At 53.0% G+C, this 18,336-nt stretch overlaps 1 protein-coding gene and 1 long non-coding RNA gene across 3 annotated transcripts in view; both read right to left on the reverse strand.

Annotated features, from left to right (window-relative positions):
- Positions 1 to 513: 513 nt before the first annotated feature.
- Positions 514 to 3,127, reverse strand: LOC103558401 (uncharacterized). Its single transcript, XR_011526572.1, has 2 exons — positions 2,214 to 3,127; positions 514 to 904 (listed from the first exon to the last, which is right to left on the reverse strand). It is a non-coding gene; the product is annotated as an uncharacterized lncRNA (long non-coding RNA).
- A 1,065-nt stretch (positions 3,128 to 4,192) lies between these two features.
- LOC139073338 (proline-rich protein 2-like) overlaps positions 4,193 to 18,336 on the reverse strand; it is a 46,162-nt gene continuing 32,018 nt past the window's right edge. The window contains exon 4 of one of the 2 annotated variants that reach the window (XM_070574022.1): positions 4,193 to 4,995. The gene's annotated coding sequence lies outside the window, so the exon portion shown is untranslated. Of the gene's footprint in view, positions 6,420 to 18,336 lie in introns of both variants that reach the window. The other variant, XR_011526570.1, reaches the window with a different exon arrangement.

The following is an 18,336-nucleotide window of genomic DNA, read 5'->3' on the forward strand; positions in this document are numbered from 1 at the left end:
CCCCTCTGTGTGCCCTCATCCCACCTCTGAGAACCTCTCCCCATGTTCCAAAGTCCCCAGTCCCTCCCTGCAGCCCTGGCTCTGGTGGTCACAAGGGACAGCTTCAGATGGGACCTTCCCGACATTGGTGTGAGGCCCAAAGGCATGGGGTCCCACTGGTGGAACAGTGTGCACCGCGGAAGGGAGCTGAGGATGGTATGGTGGGGCTACAGGAATGGGGAACGAGGCCTCCGAGGCCCCTCATGGCCACCAACTGTGGCCACCTGCACCTGCCGTGAAATCAGCCCGGCCCAGTGGCCCCAGGACCTGAGAACTGAGTGCCCTGCAGCTTATAAACTAACAAAATTGGCTGAGCAAGAACTTGCCTGAAGGGTTGGGCAGGGGGTGTCCGAGCTCTGGGTGGACGTGGGGCACCTTGTCACTAATTCGTAGCTCGGTCACTTAGGTTCACCCACTGCAGCCCCAACCTACAGCCCGACCCACCCAAAGGAGGAAGAAATAAGAGGGCAAGTGTGAGGAAAGCATTTTACAGCTCTTTAATAACTGTTTTGCTAGGTTCTGTTTCTTCTGTTCAAAGTATGTTATAAAAATATTCTGCAATTAAAGAAAGAAAAAAAAAACAGGAAAGTCCTTTTAAAAACAGGTTTGAGGTAAAGAACAGGTTGATCCTATCAGCTCGGGGAAAACACCTCCCGCAGCAAAAGTCCGTGACCAGCTGTGTTTGCACTCGCTGGGGAGAGGGAGGGGGCAGCGAGGTCACGGGGGATGGCGCCCCGAGGTCTGAGGGCAGCTCTCTGTCCTGTCCCTCCAGCGCTGTCGCTAGGAGCCAGAGTCACTCACACCACAGCTTCCATCCTCCGTGATCTGGTCTGCACAAGCACTCCATCCTGCAGTTAGTCCAGCCCTGCAAACGGAGCCCGAGTCAGGACGGACCCAACCTGGCCTTTCAGGACCCGGCCTCTGCAGGTAAATCCTGCCTTTCACCTCCTGCCACCCTTCTCCAAGATGTCTGTGGGACATGGCTACTGCGAACTCCTGTTGGAGGAGAAATGGCCTAGACATACAGGGGATTCTGTTCTTATCCTCAACTCCTCTCTCCCAACTCCTGAAAGAGGGTGATGGTCCCTGCACAGAGCCCTGGGACCTGCAGTGACTTCTCTGGAGGAGTATCCTTCCCCACCACACTGATTTGGCCACCCAGTGACTTGCCTAGGGCAGCGGCAGGTGGGAGCAGGTGCGTTCAGAGCCAGCGTTGGTTCCTGCCAGCTCTCTCATTCTTTTCCCTTCCCTGAGAAAGGCATGACCCACACTGGGGCTGCTCTCTCAGTCAGGGGCCCAGACTGAGAAGACATGTGGGGCAGAGCCCAGAGGACCACAGCCACCAACATGTAACACACCTGCGGGATAAACTGCTATGTTTTAAGACGCAGAGATGAGGGGCGGTTTGTTCCTGCGGCCTTAACTAGCAAAAGCTGACGGACATAGGCCTTGTCCTCCTCCGAGTCCTCCACAGTAATGTCTCTTCTCCGCTTGCCTCAAGCCTGTAGCCAGAGAATCCTGCTCTGCTCCCCTTGTTTTGGGCAGAGTCCTCGCTTTACCTGCGATCCCGCTCAGGTCCAACTGTGAGTCTTGTCTGTTGCCCAGCTTGGGTGGTCTAGCCTGTGACCCTCAGCAATAGGGCAATTTACCCCTGTAAACCCCACAGCCCCTCAGATAAACTACCCAGTCACACCGTTGGCTAATTTCCCACCTCCCTTGGGCTCATGTGGACACTCCTGGAGCCCATGCACACAGCAGAGACTCCAGGGCAGCTGGAGAAACTGACCTAACACCTTCTTCAGGCTCCACATTTCTTCTGATGTGGCCACCCATAGGCTGGTGCTGGAGTAGACTTCAAGGTGACCGCTCACCCCCCAGGAGGTGGAGCAAGAACCCTCCACCCTCAGCATCCCCTCAGCCAGAGCAGCACGTGGGCCCGGAGAGAAGGAATCCGAGCACACGCCTCTCACCCCCTGCCACCCTTACCCTGCTTCCTCCATGGTCCCTCGTGGGGAAGGAGTGGCTCTGCACTTCCTGTTTGCCATTACCTGAGCCCTTGCCACCTGGGGAGTGATAAACTTTGTGATCTCATCAGCCAAGCCTGGACTTCCATATGCTACCGGAGGATCTCTGTCAACAATCCCCCTATTTCCGCAAAGCCTGGACTTCCATACCATCATCTCCATAAAGAGGTCAAAAAAGTCAGCTTGGAGTCCCGAGGATGACCACTTCCCACCCCTTCCCTGTGGCAATGTCTGATGGCTCATCCTCTGAGACGGCAGCTGCAAGAAAACGTGAATGAAAGGGTGATTTTAAAAAGGAATCCGTTCAAATAGTTAAGATGGTAAATTTTGCTATGTGTTTTTACCACAATTTAAAAAAAAAGAAACCAGTTCAAATTCAATATATTTTGCCAGTTGGTTTCCCCCTCACGTCACCTAAACCCATCTGCAGGGAAGATGCGAAGCAGGGTGGGGGCACCAGTTAGCACCTAAGTATTCTCTTCTCTTCAGGGTCGCTCCTGTGGTGTTCCTGTTTTTCCTTTTTCAAGATTCTCAGAGCTACTACTATCTGCGTTCTCCTGAGGAGGGGAAGGGCGCTTCACTCTACCCAGCCTACTGGGAGAGGGCTTAAGAGTGGCCCTGTCCATCTCATGTGACCTTCTGGCCCCAGACCCCAATAAAATCCTCAAATATTCTCCTTGCCACGGATACATGGAGTTCAAGAGCCTTGACATATACACTAATGTGCTCAGTGTCATTCAGGAACCAGGTTGGCTGCATAGAACAGAAAAACCAAATAACAGTGGCTTAAACAAAATAGGAGCTCATTTGTCTCACATAATGAGGAGATCAAACATTAAAAATTCAGGGCAGTCTAGCATCCCCATGACGTTCTCCAGGTCCCAGGCTCATTCTAGCTTTCTCCTCTGCTACTATAGGATGTTGACTTTAAATTCACGGTCACAAAATAGTTGCTGGAGTCAGCACCATCACACCCACAGTCCAGGCAAGAGGGAGGGCCAAGGGCTTTTGTGTACACACTGGCTGAATGTCCCCACCCTTTCAAGGAGTTTTCATGGAAGCCCAATCTAACTTCTGCATATACCTCATTGTCCAGAACTGCATCATGTGGCTGCCCCTAGCTTCAGATGGGGCTGGGAAATGTAGCATTTTAGCTGGGCCAATTGCCAACCCCCAAGAAAGTCAAGATTCTATGTAGTAAGGAAGAAGGGGAGAGGGGAGAGCTGGTCAGGAATTGGCAGCCCCGTCACTCATTCCTAATACCAAAGGTTCCATTAGAAATCCTGAGGCTGGCGGCTCCACACTTGGTCTTCCCTCTCTCCTGTCTCACTTGTGTCTGGCTCCCCTTCCCCCCCCCCCCCCCCCCCGCCATGATAAACCCCTCTGCAAATAGAGATAGCATTTTATTGCTGTTTTTGCTGCTCTCTCTTCTCCTGCTCCAACCTTCCAATCCTGCTGTGCCAGCTCAATAAATATACCTAAAAAAGAAAAGAAATTGCTCTGGCTATTGGCCACGTAAGCCTGTGACAAGTTTCCCATTCCTTCCTTGAATCCCTATTCTAACCAGGGGTTGTCATTTCACATTTCACAAACGTTTCTAGTAACTCCTTCACTCAGTTGTAACCTCCTGAGAGTCTGGCAGCGCCCCATCTGGTGACCTTCACCAGGGATCACTTAAATGAATTGGGGAGTCTATCTGACCCGGGTTCCAGTGGTTATCAGTAACCACAACAATAGTAATTTGATCTCTGTGATGCTGGAGAGTTTCCATAAGCTCCTTCAGCCACGTTATCTCACTTGGTCTTCTAAATAAGTCTTTTAAGTAAGTGAGCTGCTGTAATTATGCCTTTTTTACAGATGATGAAATGGACGCTCAGTGAAGGTACACGACTTGCCCAAAGGCAGGCGATGAATGTTTGGACTGGCACTGAAATGGAGGTCTTTTGACTTCAAGTCTAGACTTTTCCATTCAACTTTAGGCCTCAATTCCCTCACTTTCAAAATGAAGAAATGAATTTGGATGATTTCTAATGAAGTGCTGTCCAGTAGAAACAGAATCCGTGCCCCATATGTAATTTTACGTTTTCCAGTCTTCACTTTTTTCAAAAAGGAGAAAGCAACAGGTGAAATTGATTTTAATAATAAGATCTTATTTAACTCAAAATATTATAATTTCAACATGCAATCATGATAAAAATTATTAATAAGATATTTCACATTCTTTTTTTCTTTTTTTTTTTTTTGCCTTTGCATTCAGTGTGTTTATCACACTTCGGCACATCTCAATTCAGACCAACCACATTTCAGGTGCTCAAAAACCACATGTGGCCAGTGGCCACCCTATTGGAAAGTTCAGCTTTAATGTTTGAAAGGAAAATTTAGCTTTAAAATTAAGCTCTGAAATTATTTCATGACCAATAATTTTAGAAATTATCTAAAATAACTAACTATTTTCTACACATTCTTGCAGCAAAGAACTGTCTCCAGCGACCATCCCCAGTAGAAAAGTGGTTTTTGCTTCGATCCATCACAAAGCACCACTGCCATCTGGTGGCAGGATCTTGAATTGCAAGCAAATTCCCCAAGATTAAATACGCTCTAGGAAAGTGATTCTCAAAGCGTGTTCTACTGATAGCCTCCAATTTACCATGCGAGCTTCTTTAAAATGCACATTGCTGGGTCCCATTGAATCTGAATCTCCAGGATAGACTACAAACACCCACATTTCAAATAAATTTCCCAAGTGATCTTCATGCATACTCAAATTTGAAAATCATTGATCTAAAGAACATGCCTACATGGTGCAACCACAGAAAACTCGGAGACAGTCAGTATCAAGGGCGGACTCATTTTTCTGTGATGCTGCTCTGATATTTTGAAGACTGCTGCTTTCTCTTTGTAGTCTGATGGGTTCTATGGAGTTGTGTTGTTTCTAAATAGGAAAAAAAAACAACATGCCGTCCACTTAACACACACGGAAGGTTGAAAAACATCCATAAGCCACTTTAAAAAGACTTAAAGAAAGTTTGCATGCCCCCCACATTGAACTCTGTTAATAGATAGACAGATGACAGATGATAGATATCTCACGGCCACACGTGATCCAGCCTTGGTGGCCCCTCCAGCACCTTCTCTCACCCCCACTCCCTTCACACCCTGTGATCCAGCTCGCAGCCCTCCCCTGCCTCTGAGAGTTGACGATGCCATTCCCTCCGTCTGGAACACACTCCCCAGCCTCTGCCCCCCATGACAACTCTCCCCTCAGGATGCAGCATCATCGATTTAGGAACCCACCTGGGGAGCCCTCTAGGCTCAACTAGGTACCCTCACTTTTCCTCCCCAAGTGCCCCTCATAGCAACTGTCTGTTTAGTGTCTGACTTTCCCACATAACTATAAGCTGCTAGAGAGCAAGAGGGTGTCTCTTTTCTCTGTATCTCCACGACCGAGCAAAAACTCTGCCACAAAGCAGGCATTTTTAAGTATTTGCTGAGTGGATAAATGTTTTCTAAGGCAACAAGTAGTCTGATTTTTAAATTCATAATAATAGTGCTAATGCATCTGGAAGAGACCAACAAAGGTAGCCCTCCACAGTGTATGCATCTACCACATTCAAAGGCATGGCAGCTTCACCTGACAGCTGTAATGGTGGCACTTTGGGCCTGTGACTGGCTGAGCAGGAGCCTTGGGGTGGAGTGGTAAGGGGGCAGTGGTTTGGACACTACGAGGGGAGTGAGGCAGGGAGGGGTGCAGGCAGAGGGTAGGAACAGAGCAACCTGGGAATGTCCTCACCACCTCCCAGGAATGGAGCCATTTCCCCAGAGGACAGAGGCCTGTCACATCTCGCCCGGCTAATCTGACAGAAGCCAGCTGCAGCGCTCACTGGGGCTGCCCCCGGGAAGGCATGCTCAGGCTGGGGACCACATGCTGCTGTTTGCCCCCAGGGACAGGGGCACGGGGGGGACGGTAATTGACTTGTCTCCCAAATTTATTTACTAATCCCTAGCTGCACCATTTGATGTGGTTTTCAGGAGGCACGCCGTTGAAATCTGCCTGCTCCCCCCGCCCCAGGCGTGAACATTTGCGCGTGCTCTGTGCTGCCTCCAAGGAGGTGGATGGGCCAGGGCTCCACAGCAGCCCCAAGGAAGACTGCACGCTGGCAGGGGCCTGGAAAGGTGCCCAGCGCACAGGCAAGCAGCCAACTGAGGAGCGGGCTCCCGGCAGAGGGGCTGGCTGCCCCCAGCTCAGGCAGCCAGTGTGTGAGAAGCCCGTGGGACAGCTTGCTCAGGAAGCCTGAGGTCCCAGCCACGTCCTGGGATGATGCAGGGTACACATCGCGACCAGTCTCGGCTTCCCAGCTGTGAAAAGGAGAAGAAGGCGACTGCTGATGGCAGTTCACAAGGCTGTGCAAGAAGATCAAGTGTGACAAGGGGCAGGAAAATGCTGTCACAAAAAGGCTACCCATGACCCGGGGAACTCACACGCAGAGGGGTATTCCTAATGGGCAGTGGTGCGGATCTCAGAGGGCTGGGTTGAAGCCACTGAGATGCTCTACGTTATGCTTTCCCAATTTTCCATGTTTCTTACAATTTAGCATAAGTGAGTTTATAACCTGGGAAACAGTACAATAAACAAAAGATGGGAGGTTCATGGACCAGAGATGGAACATGTGCCTAAACTTGCATCCTGCAGGAGGCAAGCCCTTGTGACTGAATCCCAACAAGCAGGGTGGTTACAGGGTGGAGGGAGGCAGGGGGTCCTCCTTCTACCTTGATGGAGCCAGAAGGGAGCCCCCAAATGGAGGGACAGGGTAGTCTTCAGGGTAAGGAAGGGTAGGGTTGCTCACTCGGACCCCAGCCAGAAGAAACGGGAGTCAGGCCCCCACCATTCTCCGTCATTAACCCACCTTCAGCCTTTGCAGGATCAACACAGGTGACCTCTATTTATCTGGTGTGCAGGGAGCAGTGCGGCTCCCAATCCCCCAGACCCTCTCCAAGGAGAGACTCCACCCCGTTCCAAGACGGAGGAGGGAGGAAGGAGTGACAGCCCCAGAAGAGGGGAGTCGACTGCAGAGGTCAGGCATCCTTGAAGCTCCTTCATACCCACCTGCCCTGGCCCTAGGAATGTGTCTGTGTGCAGCCCAGGCAGGGTTCAGAGCTGAGGATGCAGGCTGGGCCCAGCCGCCCCTGATCCCAAGGAGGCAGGAACAGCTGCTCCAGAGCAGCACGTGCTATCCAGGCCCCAGGCCAGCTGCCCTGGCCCCTCACCACAACCTTGGCTCCCCCGCTCACTCCCATCGCCCCTCTGGAGAGAGAGCTAATAAGGAAGGAAATGTTCAAAGTTCTCAAAGTGGAAGGCAAGCCAGGGTCCTGGGAATCCTCAAACTGAGAAGAGACAGATGCACACGCACAGACACTTGCCCTTTGAAATCTTAGGCGAACTGGCCCAAATCCTGTGCTTAAACTTTCCCTACATGTCTTTGCCTCTGAACGCTGGCTCCCACTGAAGAGTTCAGTGGGCAGATCCGAGGCCCCAGTTCCCCACGGAATCCACCGCTTTCCTCCACTCACCCACCAAAGGACCACTCACACAAGGCAGCTCTGCGTGGAGCAGACCCCGCTGAAGGTCGGGCTGACGGAGGGCTCTGCAGCCCCCTTGGCTCTGCCATCTGCAGCCTTTCAAAGCCTCCCGGCTTCCCATTTTTCAGTCCCATCCCCTCAAGGCTGCCTCCAGAGAAATGGATTCTTTTCACTTTGTTTCCCAGATGACTTTTTTCTTCCTCCATCCCAACTCTGCTTCCTGCATCTCTGTCCACCTTCAAAGTCCACTCTCCTGCTGCGCTAAAGCGTGGGCTGGGCCCTCTCCCCCAGGCCCTGCCCCTCAGCTCCACGGAGACATTAGCAGAAGCTCTGAGACTGCTAAGTCTACCTCTTTCCCCCGCCTCCTCCCACACACCCACACCCGTCAGACTCCGCAAGCCCCTCGGAAGGGAAGAATTCCAGTCAATTTCCAATCATAAGACATTCCAGGCCCACACCAAGGAATCTTTTCTTTTTACATTCACCTCAGGTGCAAAATTCAAGGGACGTCCAGACAAGGACGTCAATGCAGGCAAGACAAATCATATTTTAATGCAATATTTTTAAAAGTCAAAACTAATGTAAAATGTCCATGATGGACGGGTGAAATATCCAATTTTTAAATAAAGATAGGATCAGTATTGCTCATTTTTCCTTTTGCCTCAGGCTCCAAAATGGTGGAGCCCAGCACGGCATTGACTCCACTCCAAGAGGAAATCATCCCAGGCAGGAAGGCACTCCTCGAAAGTGCCAGGAGGATGAAGTAATGCACAGCCCAGAGCAGATCGAAGAAGACTCTGCCACCAGCCACATGATGATTTTTGCAGGGGCTTGAGCAGTCTGTGCCTGGCCATCCAGGGCAGTGGTACTCGTGAAGGAAAGAGCTCGGGTTCCCTCATCAGCCCAGAAAGCATCTAGAATCTGGAACGCCATAGGCCACGTGGCCAGATGAGGGGTGTACACTCCCGCTTCCATGGGCACCCGGAGAGGGAGAGGCAGCAGGCTAGGGGAATGAAAACGGAGGCTGAGGAAGGGGACAGGGAGGGAGAGAATCAGGAGGCAGGGCAGGCAGCAGCTGCCTTTCCTCCCTGCACACCTGCCTGCAGAACCCAGCTGGGCTGGGGCAAATAAGACACTGAGGACTCATGTCAACTGCCAGTGCCACCTCCATTCCCCCAGGGCCATCAGGATGCCTCGGGGAAAGGACACCTGGCTCTGGAGACCATGTTACAGAAGGGGTAGGCACCAGAGGCTGAGCAAGCCATCAGTTAAGGGGACCATGGCTAAGGAGCCCCCACAGTCTGGCCCATGTGGCAGGCTAGGGCCCAGGAGGACAGGAGCCCAGCTCCTGGCCCACATGATTCAGTGAGTCTCAGGCTCCTGCATGCACGGCCTCCCAGGGATCCTATCATCACACCTGCCAGAGAGGTTCACCTTCCCCAGCTTGGAAAAATCCAAGCCAGCTCCTGACTCTGCCTCTCACAGACTGAAATCATCTTTGTCTCTAGAAGGGAAGCCTGTGTCTGCTCAGCCAGACCAGAGAAGAGGCTGGACTCCTGCCCCCCTCACCCCGGGACTTTCCCAAGGGCAAGAGCTGCCCCCATCTCCAGGCCAGGGTCATTTTCCAGGATGTTCTCTCTGCCGTCCCTCACAATTTCAGGCAGCACTGAGGTCAGAAGGGGTCAAGGGGGCTGCAGTTCCAGCCTGCAGAACCCAGGAGACAGTGGAGAGAGATAAGGTGGAGTCATGGCCCCAGCCCCAACCACACTCCAACAGGGCTGCACGGGGTGTGTGGGGGCTTGGGGGGACAGCCAAGCCAGTGTCCACCCAGCCCTACCCCAGCTGATGCGGTCCTCTGGTGAGGACAGTTTCAGCTGGCTATGCAACTGTTTCTGGAGTTCTGTCTGCACCTGAGCTGTGCCTACATTCACATTTATTCACTCAACAACATAGGCGCCCACCACATGCCAGGCCCCAGGCCCATGCAAGCCGGGCTGTGTGCACACTCACACTGGTTATACATACACAGACCACATTGTGCACACCCAGGCTGAGTGGTGTCCCGCATCCCTTTACATGACTGCCCAGAGCTCACACTCACGTTCATGCCCAGCCTGGGCCACATAGACATTCACATACTCACCTAGACTGGCTGTGTTCACACTCAAGGTCTCCCTTGGTCTCCCGCTCTGTCGCTTGGGGTAACACCCACTCCCTGTGACAAATACCACTTTTGGGTACCAGTAGATGAGATACCCAGAGGCCCACTGCAGAGGCCAGGGCCACTCTGGGCAGGGTGGCAAGGGAAGGGCTGGCCCTGGGCTGGGTTGAGTCCTAGCCTCTGTACCCCAGGCCCATCTGCTTCCACTGGCCTGTGGTTGAGGAGCTGTCTCAGGCTGGCAGTGTTCCCAGGTCAGCAGAATCCAAACACAGAAACAAGACCTCAAGAATGGACGAGTGTCACAAAATGCGAAGTCGATTCAGTTCTGCCCCCTTCGCTCCCCAGGCCTCAGCCACTTACCCACTCATAGCCCCAGGCTTCCTCACCCCAATCACCTCCGCCTCCACTCTCTTCTGGTCTCGCAGCCTCTGTCCTCACCCACCTTATGACCTGATCACCTGGGCCCCAAACCCTAAAACTCTCACTTGTATCAGGTCACCCCCCACCCCAAGGATCTTCAATAGCTCCCCACTGCCTAAGGATGAACTCTGGCGGGCATTCAAAGCCACCTTGGACAGGAGCTCACTGCTTCATCTCCCTCTTCTCCCTTCCCAAATTCCCGCTGGACCAGCGTTGGCACTGTCATTCCGTAAAGGCCATACCCTTTTCCATATCTGCATCTTTTACAAAACTTCTCCTCTTCTCAGAATGTCCTGTTTCCCTCCAAATCTTCCCCCCGCTTCGGGGCCCAGTTAAACCTCCGCCTCCTCCAAGAAGCCTTTCCTGATGGCCACAGTCCCCAGGGATCGCTCCTCTCTGCACTATATGCTTCCCCCACGCCCCGTCACCATGATACACTCTCCTTCTTGTCCCCCGTTGGGGATTTGCCCTTCCCTGATAGATTCCAAGCTCCTCTGGGGTCATATCTGGGCCACTTCCTCTTCCCTGCTTGTTGCCCCCTTCTCCCCGGCACAGAGCTGGGCACACCGGCCCGGAGGCTCTGAGGAAGGGCTCTGTCAGCCCTAGCCCACTCCAGTCACACGAGTTGGTGTGATTTTCTGTCCCTGGAATGGTTTGTCCCTGGCCAGCCAAGCTCCCTCTTCCAAAGGCAGCCACTGCCGGCCAGGTCTTCACGGCTCCCTGTCAGGCCAGGGCCTGCTCTGCTGGGCGGGAACCGAGCACATTCCTTCAGAATTAAACAAGGTCCCACGGGCTCCAGGCTCCCCAGCATGATGATGATCCTGTTTGCTTTTGGAAGTAGTTTCCGCCCTGCCCCGGGAGCGAGGCCCACTTGGTTCCAAAGGAAAGTTCTCTGGTCTCCGGGGGCAGAGACCTTGACAGCCACAGGGGAGGGTGAAGGGTCACATCTGGGGCCATATGGAAGCCTGATTCAAGGCCCGAGACTCTACCCTAAGCCACCTCATGCGCAGTGTGCATCCTGCCATTTGTCTGGAGTGCACAGATGTGCACAGACACAAACACACACAAACACACAGGCATAAACACACACACGTGCACAGACATGCAGGTAAACACACATGCAAACACACATGATTCCAGACACAAACTTGCGTGTTAACACGTACCAGACATGAATCGTGCATATGTACACATATGCACAGGCACAAATACATGTGTAGACACAGAGGGGCATATGCGCACAAACGCATGTATAAATACAGACCTGCACAGACACATACACAAGCACACACTGGCAAATATTCTCACACACCTGCTGCGGCCCCAACGGACCCAGAGGTGAGCTGGGTGGCCTGCCCTCCCCTACCCTCGCAGGCAGGGCTGAATCTCCAGCAAAGACTCCTGTCTCCACTCCCAGAACAGTGTCAGGAAGGGGCGAAGACATGATCTGAAGCACAGCAAGACCATTTTCCACAGTTCACCTTCAAACAGCCTCGGCCCCTCTTTAGCAAAGACAACACAAAAGTGTTCCAGGCCTGCTGCGCCCACCTATGGCCCAGTGTAGCGAGAGAAACAGCGGGGGAGGGAGGGAGGGAAGGATAGAGAGGCCCAGCTGCCGCACATCTCCGGGCTTCTGGAACATGGTGACCGCAGCTGTCCTTGTCTGCTAGTTGGATGGCAATGTGGGAAGGCCTTCAAAAGTGTCCCCCCCAAAAATGTGCTCAATACTTGGATGCTGTCTGCCTGCCAGTCTGGGAACTGAGAACGTCAGTGTCCTGCCTTCTGGAACAGTGGGAGGGGGCAGAAGTAGAGGAGAGGTCAGGGGAAGCTCTCATCTACCATCCTGCAGCCCAGCAGGGCCAGCAGGGTCTAGGGTGTAAAGCAAGTAGCCACAGGACAGAGCGACAAGCTCGGGCAGCCACACTCATTGTGTACTCCCTGTGCAGAGCCAAGCAAACAGCCTTACTCTCAGTTTTCAAGTCACATGGGCTTGGTTCCAATCTTGCTTTGCCACTTACCAGCCACAGGACTTGGGGCAAGTCACTTAACCCAGGCCTGTGTTTGCATATCCCTGAAACGAGAGTGACAGTATTTGCCTCACAGGCAAGCTGTGGGGACTGAAGGTGGTGGGCTGGGCAAGGGAGCCTGGCACGAGCATGCATTTCAGCCTAAATTTGATTGAGTCAGAACTTTGGCATCTGGGGAACCATGACTTGGGAGTTAAAAATTCAGCCCTGGGAGACTGCAGGGGAATGGCATCTCTCTGTTTCTAGGTCGTGGGTCCTAAGTGATTCATGTGCTCCTCTGGGACAATCTGAGGTGGCTGAGGAGCCTTGTTAGCTCTCTGCTCTCCCACTACAGGGCCTAGTTCTCAGAAGCCCCCATGGGTCTCACAGGGGAAACAGACAAGCCACGAGGACACTGCCATGCTCTTAGCTCCCAGTGCTCACCCACAGGCTGCAGGTCAGCTCTGGGAGGAAAGGCAGAGTCCCCTTCTCAGCCCCAGCCAGAAGCCCTGACCCCCATGGCCCCAGTGGCCCCTCTGCAACTCTCCTGGCCTCACTGACTCCCCTCCCTCTTACTTCTCTTCACCCAACCTCCCCTGTGCCAGCCGGCCCCTGAATTTGGGGATATCAGGAACCCAGATGGCCCTGTGCACAGACCAATGAGATAGGCAACGAGATAGAGCTCTCTAGCAGAGGTCGTGGGTTCCAGAAGTGTCTTGGGTAGGGAGGAAGATGGGGTGGTCATGCCAGCTTTGGCCTTAGGGCTCCCAGGCTGTTTCTGGGTGATCAGAACAGAAACAGACCACTCGTCCTATTTCCTTCATAGACTGGGCAAGCTTTAAGAGTAGGTTCTATCAATGTTTGAAGGAACATGGTCATTACAAGACCAAGAGAGGCCATAGTCACATGACTAGCCCAGTCTGCAAGGCTGTTGGAGTCACATGACCCCCCTCCCTAAACTCAGTCCACCAAATTATGACAGTCACGTGACCCTGCTAACCCAGGTCACATGCCCCATCCAAGCCAGACCTGAGCCCTGGACAGTCACGTGGCCAGCCACTGCCAGGCCAAATATATGGCGCCTGTGTAGAAAAAGATGTTCCTTTCTTGAGATACTTTCTTTCCTTCAGTCAGGAAATTATCCTAAGATAGTGTTAGAATAAGAACTTTATACTGCCATCTGCAGGAAGTCTGCCATAAGAAATGCACAAATTGCCCACCTTTGGAGTCAACAAAATTGTTATAAAAATACGAAAAAGATTTCCAAATAATAAAAGTACCTATGATATGAATAGCACCTCTTTCAGGGTGGTGCCCTTGTGCAATCCTGTGCGGCCCCACATGTGGCCTCCATCACCCTTGTTACGGGCTGAATTGGGTCCCCTAAAATTCATACGTTGGAGCCCTAACCCCCACCACCTTAGAAAATGACTGGATTTGAAGACAGGGTCTTTAAAAAGGTAATTAAGCTAAAATGCGGCCCTTTGGGTGGGGCCTAACCCAATCCAACTGGTGTCCTTGTGAGAAGAGCTTTGGACCCAGAGAGTCACCAGGGATGCACACGCACAGAGAGGTGACCATGAGAAGAGGCAGCACGAGGCTGGCCACCTGCAAGCCAAGGAGAGAGGCCTCAGAGAAACCAAACCTCTTGGGTGGCACCTTGATCTTGGACTGCTAGCTTCTAGAATCAGGAGAAAATACAGTTCTGCTGTTTAAGCCACCTAGTCAGTGGTACTTTGCTGTGGCAGCCCGAGCTGACTAAGGCAGCCCCTTCCTCAGTACTGTAATTGCCCCATTCCCTCATCTCCAAGACAGACACAGGGCCTCCCTCAAAATAACCCCCTGGGAGAGAGGACCATTGATGGCACATGGAGGGATCATACCTTCATGTTGGACAAGCACTGGGGCGCGTCCCACAGGCCACAGTCCTCTAACAATCCTGGCACAGGGTGATCTGGAAACGTGCGGGGTCCTCCAGGGACAGCTCCCCACCACCCACCTAACACGGAACAATGGCCCCGTGAAGGATGTGCCCCGTGCCTCCAAGCTGGGCCCCGTGCAGAGCAACTCCGGCTGCCCTCCACCTCCAGGAGGCAGGCCATGCACGCAAAGCCTCCATTCACTTGGCCCCCAGGCCCCTGTGATGGGAGGAGAGGCCCACGGAGTCTGAGGCTGAGCGAGGCCATGTCCACCTCCCCTTCAATCAAGCAGGGAAGGTGTCCTGGAGGAGAGAGGGGTCGCAATCTCGGTAAAGGGAGGGTGTGAGAGGCTGCGTGGCAGCCATTAGGGCCATCTTCTCCATCAGCCCCAGCAGGCACAGGGCCCAGGGCCCACGGTTCTTTAAGGGGCTCCCCAAAATGTTTTCATTTCTTTTTAAATGAGAAGATAAAAACAAATATAATAATATAATGAATATATAATAATAAATCCAGCCTCGATTACATTCCTCTTTATACCAGCACAGTCATAAAGCAAGATTTTTAATATTTTTTTATGGAGGAAGAGTCCCACAAAAGCAAAAGTTCCTAGGCCCCCAAAAGTCAGAATGCAGCCCCGGGCACTCAGGGTGCAGCGGGGCATCCAGTGCTGGGGTCTGGACTAGAGTAGGGGCACGCTGTCTCTCTCTTCAAGGGTCTGAAATGTAAGCCTCTCAGGACAGGCTGCCTTCAGCAGGTCCCAGAACCTCACTGCCCCTCCCAAAGCTGGAACGACAACAGCCCTACATTCAGCAAAACCCACCCTGGAGGCCACTGGGCCAAGCAACAGAGAGGTGGGTGGGCCTCAAGCCAGGGTCAATGCAGGGGCTTGGCTAGGGGCTGCGGCTGCCCCAAGTGTCTCCCCTTGGTGCTGGAGAAGGTCTTGCTGGCGTGTCCCTTTCGGAGACTCATGTCCATCTGGAGCGCACAACTCCTTCCTTCCAGGCCAGCCAGTCTGCACTCAGCTGGTTGCAATTGCAGCCCCTTGGGCTGGGGTTTCACTTTCAACGGTTACTTATGGGAAACACAAGGTGGCCTGAAATCCACTCAAATTCCTCCTTCGTGAAGCAATGGTTCTGGGAGGGAGGGGAGGACCCTGGCACCCTAAAGAGGGGTGGGGGAGATGAAGGTGGAGAGCATCCACAGAACCAGAGCCATCCTTGCACAAGAGAGTACCCTCAGTGAGCACAGCCACCCTCTCAGGGGGCCGTGAGGAGCCCTCCTTGGAGAGATGACACAGTCATGCAATGGAATTCTATGCAGCGTCGAAAATAAATGAGCCAGAGTAACACATGTCCACACCCTGGACTCCCATAAACATGTCAAGAGGAAAAAAACTAATTGCACAAGAATACAAATTAGAATTACACTATTTCTACAGTTTAAAAGCATGCAAAACAGCTCTGTAAACACTTCAAGAAAACTTTCATATATAGTAAAAAGTTAAAGCAATTCATGAGATTGAAAAATATCAAGTATAGGACAGCGGTTACCCATGGGAGGGGGTGGGGTGCAGGGGAAGCAAGGTGCTCACGGAGGGCTTTGATGGGATTTGTCATTTTATTTCTCAAATGGTTTGTGTTCATCATATCACTCTTTGTTTCTGCATATCGAATGAGTTTATAATAATAGTATTTTTAGGAGAATGAGAGCTGAAGAGTGTGAAAGATTTCAGAAAATTTTCCAGCTTCACCTCCAGTATGCCCCAGCTCCAAAGTCTTCAAGGAGCTTTCCGATGACTCGGGGGCTCTTGGAGCAACACCCATGGGGAGAGAAAAGCCCCTACAGCCGAGCCTGGGCCCCTCACCTCCCCCTATTGCACGCGGGGATGAGGGTGGGAAGGGCTGGCGAGGCACCCCAGGACACCTCTCGCTGCCCCAGAGCAGGGCTTGGCACTCAGTGAGGGTGACAGCAAGCACCTATGAAGTCTCCACTGTGCTTGAGGCTGGAGTGAGGGGATGTACCCCGAGATTTCTGCCTGAGATCCCAGAGCTCTACTGTCACCCTATAGACAGCCAGCCCAATCCTCACACACCCCAGACCGTCCTTCCCTCCATACAGGTCTCACAGATAAACGAGGGGCTCCATACATCTCTGCTGGCCCAGAACCCAGGCGTGGACCACAGCTACAGCCACAAACCACAAAGCCACCCAGAGTGGGCCAGGGCACAGCCATCGCCTGCTTCTGCTCCAACTCCTCCGAGAACTAGGAGTCTAGGCCTAGGCCCCGCTCCTTTCCTGCCTCCAGCAGCAGAAGTGGTTCCTCAGAGCGGCCTGCTGAAGACTCATTCTCCAACATGCCAGCCTGGCCTGGCCTGGAGCCCAGCTGCTCCCCACAACATCTCCAAAGGTCTGCATTTTTAAAACTTTAAGCATTCAGAGATATCGGGGGACTTATGTTGTCACTGTGGGCAGTTCTGCGAGAAGGTGGGGCAGGACCAGGGGTGGGGGCAGGATTCCAACAGCCCAGCCAACGGCACCCATGAGCCAGGCTATAGAAGATTCTAGGCTAGGAGATGGGCTCCAGCCTCAAGGCTTGAGTGGCCCTTGGCCTGCAGTGCCCTGCCTCTCACCTGCCACCAGAAGCTGGGATGAAGGTACAGCAAGAGTTTCCTTTGCCCCAGGGGTCTTCTGCCTGCCTGGTTCCCTGCTGCCAGGGATTTGGTCTCGCTCATTCATTCAACAAACGTATATTAAACACCTGCTATGTGCCTTGTGCCTTGCCAGTCACCGGGGAGCTGGTAGTGAAGCAACAGTCCCATCCTTGCTCTAAAAGATGTGTCAAACTGAGCTATGGCAGCAGCCAGCAGCAGAGTCATTGTCAGAGAACCTGGAGGCCACTTAGAGGCTAGAGATCAACTGGCCAGACCCTTCTACAGACAAGGGACTGACACCCAGGAGGTGACATCATTGCCTAAGGTCACATGCTAATAAAGTGCAGAGCTGAGATGCAAGCTCTTTCCACATGACTAGATGATCCCTGAAGCCCCAGCCACCCTGAGACCATTGTGAGTGTCCCCCCTGAGCTTGGCGATCATTGCCAGGCTGTCCTTGGGGAGCCAGGCTGAGCCCAGAATCCCAGTGCCACCTGGAGGCTACACATGGGGAGAAGCTGAGCCCATACTCACCATGCCATGTCCCAGGCCCAAAGCTGTGCACCCCCTCCTTCCAGCCTGGGAAAACAGGGCAAACCCCGAGATTTCATGATCTTCCCCCAAAACTCAATGACTCTCTTGTATCCCCTCTCTCTGTGGAGGCCCCACATCCCCGCATTGCACAAACAAGAAACCTGGAAGCTGTCCTGGACATCCATCCATCACCTGCCTGGATAAGGCGCCCTGACCCAGGGCGGCCACTGCCTGTCCTCCCTGGCCAGGCTGCCCGAGGCCAAGAGGCCATCCAGAGGACCATGCTCAGTGAAAGAACAGGGGTATGTGTCCCTCCCTGGAGAAAAAGCAAATCTATGCTACTCCACGACAAGTTAGGCTAAACACCCAGCTATCAGGAAATGGGCTAGGTGTTCGACTTGTTAGCACAGGGGTGAGCCCGCACAGCACCTGATGCACGGATTCCTAAATTTGTTCAGGGCTGAGGGCCCGGAAGTCTTGGTGCACATCTCCAAACATGCAGAACGACAGCTCCACCACATTTCACAACAGCAGAGGAGCAAACTAGCCACAACGGGCCAGCACACATGTTTTGCTTGGCCCACAGCATGTTTTAAATTGGAATTTGTTGCCAACACGTAACATTAGGAGAGTTCACAGAAAAGTCCAGATTTGAAAATAGAAAAACTGGCTTCTCTGGGCTGGCATTCCCCTATTGCAACCCCTTCCTGCCGAGAAGGGGGTCGCCCCTGTGGATGGGATGGAGCACGTGCTCTCCCATAGCCGTGGTCCCCACCACTCCACACTGCTCCCCAACCCTGCAGCCCAGTGCCACTTTCCATCTCTCCTGGGTTCGGCCTCTTCTCTCCTTACATGATGTTCCGGGTCTCTGTGGACAGTGGAGTTTGTGAATCCTCAATTTAGGACCTGAGAACAATTTTGCCAGTGAGAAAATTTGGCTCCATGATGTGTGTGCTCAGCAGGATGGCCCTTTCCCCGGCCTGCAGCAGCCAAGGTGGGAGGTGA

Source organism: Equus przewalskii, chromosome 14 (genome assembly GCF_037783145.1).
Source record: "Equus przewalskii isolate Varuska chromosome 14, EquPr2, whole genome shotgun sequence".
Taxonomy (NCBI): Eukaryota; Metazoa; Chordata; class Mammalia; order Perissodactyla; family Equidae; genus Equus; species Equus przewalskii.